The following is a 3833-nucleotide window of genomic DNA, read 5'->3' as shown; positions in this document are numbered from 1 at the left end:
CAACTAAGTTATCCAATCCCGCCGTCCATCGTACATATCTGATATCCTTCAATTTAACTCCTCAGTGCAGTTCCGCAATACCCGCTCACGGCCTTCAGATTTTCTGTACTTAATGTTTCTGAATTTAGTTTATTCTTGTAAATATGTATATTAGCAGATATTGTACATTTTCATTTATTATTTTTAGGTTAATTACATTTGATTTTTATCATTTTTGTTTTCAATTATTTATTATCAGTGTTTATCATTTTATGTTTTATGATATGACATATGGTTTTACTTTCTTTGTTCTATTCTTATTTTATATATTCTTTTTTTAAAGAATAGAATATTATTTTATATATCTCTTCTCTGTTGTTCATTTTAATCTTTTCAAATTCATTATTTTATAATTTCATTCTTATTTAGTATTTCACTCTAAGGCTCTAAAGCCTAATTCTGACGCCTGTATGTTATTCTAAAGGGATAAATCCCAGAATAAATAAAGATTATTATTTTTATATCCATCCTTTCGTTTCACCTTAGTAGGATAAAAAGTGTTGTGAGTTTGGATACTTCAGGTTTATCAGAATTCCAATAAACAGTGACCTCGAAGTGATCGATTTGAAATCATTATTTCAATTTCATTCTTTGAGAAAATTCTTCTCAAACACAACAACCAAAAGCTTCTATGATCATAATTTCACAACCAATAGTAATTTCCTGATGTACTGCATCGAACTGCTCACTGCCAATCTGGTATCCATGGGAAAGACCAAAACCGTTGTTTTCTGGAATTGAGACAATTTTAACTGCACCTCCTATCGCTAAAGATTGTATTACTTTATTTTGAATTATTTCTATTATTTTACTAAATGAGATATTACATAAGAGTTTAATGAAATTGTTGAAGTTTATCTGTTTAAGTCTATTTTTACTGGTATCTCTGAAAAATCAATAAATCAATTTATCTATTCTAAGGATAATAAATGCGTTTTCTCTTTTTAATGCAGATGAATAAAACGCTGACAAGAACATAAATCTTCTTATATAAATTTAATTAATGTGGTGATATTTATAATATTTTTATACATCGATCATTAACTAGTAGTACTTTTGAACAAACAAGATATTTTGTTACGCTGTTGATTATTTTGCAAAATTCACTACAGTGATGTAATGAAAAACTATTGACTAATTGCCAATAAATACTCACCCCTAATAGTAAAAGTATATTTGTTTTTGATATGTTATGAGAATTTTTTTATGCACTTATATGGAATAATTCACATATCGGCTTTCTCAGTTCTTTCTATTTGAACGTATTGTTAGTAATTTTTCAAATTTTACTTAATTAAATTGGTATATATTTAGTAGTATTTTAATTATTGTATTATTAGTAAAAGTATTAAATGTGAATTAACTTTTTTTCATTTGTTTCACTAGTTTATTATAAATTATAAAAAATTAATTATTTTTACAGGACAATATTTCTATACCTAGAAGCCTTTTTTAAATTTCCTTCATTTCAGGCTCAAATTTTTAGTAAACTTTTATATGCATTTTCCAATTTTGTAAAACAAGTATAAAGTTATTAAAGATGAACATTTATAGAAATCTATTCTTTTATATCGTAAAGAAACAAATCCATTGATTTGTAAATATAAATGGGCTCCTACATTTAGCTTAAACCACTTATACCAAGCAGAGATGGGCAAAAATTAGCTATAGTTGAAACTACTAACTAATATTGCCATGGATACAACCCTTATTCATGAATGAACCATTGATAATGTCTCTTCTATTAAAAGCCTTATAAATACTTTTACGTATAGGTATACTACATAACATGTTCGCAACCTCTACTCTCTACAGTTTTTTGTATTTTGAATTGAACTTTGCTTGGCCATTGGTGTCTTTTCAGAGCGTTGTTATCAAACCTTCTCCAGCGTACCTAACTGTGATATATCCCATTGAAAAGAAAAGCTTTATTCTTTCAGATTCTGATAATAAATTAGATTTTAAGACGAATTAATGCCAGGTACTTTTTTTTTTTACCTAGCGGGGGTGTTGAAGGCATAAATCATAAACCGTAACCAAGAAAAAATCCTAAACAATTTTTTACAGTTTTTGACTATTTGCGAAATCTTTATTTATTTGGAAAATCTTAATCATCAAAATAACAAAACTGTTTCAGAATCCTGAGGATCCATCTATCTATGAGGATTTATTGACTAAGGCGTCATCAACGTGGCAGCCATTTTAGTATTCTCATTTGATTGGGTAATTATGAGAACGGAATGACGGAAAAATGAATTCTAAATGATTTTGTGATTTTTTTTTTTATTTTGGTACAATTTACACGCTAGCGTTATGAGGAATTTTTTACGCACTTCTGTGGAATCATTCAGATTGCGGTATTCTCAGTCCTTTCTATTTCAACCTATTAGGAATTTCTCAAGTTTTGCTTAGTTAAATAAATGGTTATATATTTAGTAGTATTCTAATGATTGTATGATCAGTAAAAGTATTAAAAGTAATTTTTTTTTACATAAAAAACTAGAAAAAAATCTAGTTTAATTGGATTTGTTTACTAAGGGGTCATAAACGTGGCAGCCATTTCATTACTTGATTTGATTGAGTAATTATGATGACAGAATGATGGAAAAATGAATTTTAAATGATTTTATGATTAATTTTTTTTTCATGTGCGATTTGCATGCTAGTGTTAATATAATATAAACATAGCCAGTCAGAAATTTCAAAGTTAGTTGCTCTCATGTAGGTTAAATAACTAACAATATTTAAATAAGCCCAATGCTACTGTTATGCCCCAGAAAAATTTAAAATGTTAAAAAATCGAGAGAGTGAAAACATGTACTGGGACACCGTGTATACTATAAGAGCCGGGAAGAAAACAAGGCAGATATTTAACCTCATTTTTTTATTACTTTAATGAAAACTATATATAGTAAGTTGTTAAAATTGATGAATCTGCTGAGTATAAGTAGGAGGAATAAAAAATGGCGGCTGTTTCAAAACATTAAAAAAAACTTAATTTTTCATTTGGAGCTCTATATCCTTAAATCTACCAACAATACTAGAAAACCTAAGAGAACATTATTTAAAGTAGAATAAATTTGCTACACTATTAGACCTAAAATATAATAGTGAACTGTCTTAACGTCCTTTTTTCTCCTCTTGGGCTCTTGTACTATTTTGAAATATTTATATCTCAAAACCCCTTCGACGTGCTAATGTCCATTAACACTCAAATTAAAGCTAGTTTACTGTAGCATTTAGAAAAATAAAAATATAACCATTGTGTACCTCGTTCATACATTAATATCTAGTTCACTCCCTGATTATGATAGATATAATATTATTTTGTCAAAGATGAATAATTTGATTCTCCTTTAAAATCATTAAAAGTTCTAAAAAATATTTTGATCTACAATTTTTTTTTTTATGAATTGCTGTTATTAAAGGCATTTTCTACATTCCAATCCATGACTAAAACAATGAACATATCAATTACAATGGAAAGGTTCGGCCACTTTAGATCAAGTGTTTTCGCGAAATGGAATAGTATTGTGTAATTATTGAAGTGTTTTCCTCCATCTATCAGAAATAACAGAGGCATCAAACTTAGATTATGTTACTAAAGTTGTGCAGACGTGGCGTGAACAAATGTTGATAAAACTAAAAAATATTAACGGTAGTATGAAAATAACTTCTATTTTTATTTCATCTAAACTCACAGTTGCTACAAAAAACTCTTACTTCGTCAATGGAAGGCTATAAACTGAGAATTTAAACCTAAGGCATGTAGAAGGAATACAAAAGAAACAAAT

The sequence above is a fragment of the Halyomorpha halys genome, unplaced genomic scaffold, assembly GCF_000696795.3.
Source record: "Halyomorpha halys isolate HHAL.00 unplaced genomic scaffold, Hhal_1.1 Scaffold2132.1, whole genome shotgun sequence".
Lineage (NCBI taxonomy): Eukaryota > Metazoa > Arthropoda > Insecta > Hemiptera > Pentatomidae > Halyomorpha > Halyomorpha halys.
Note: the sequence above shows the minus strand (reverse complement) of the source record.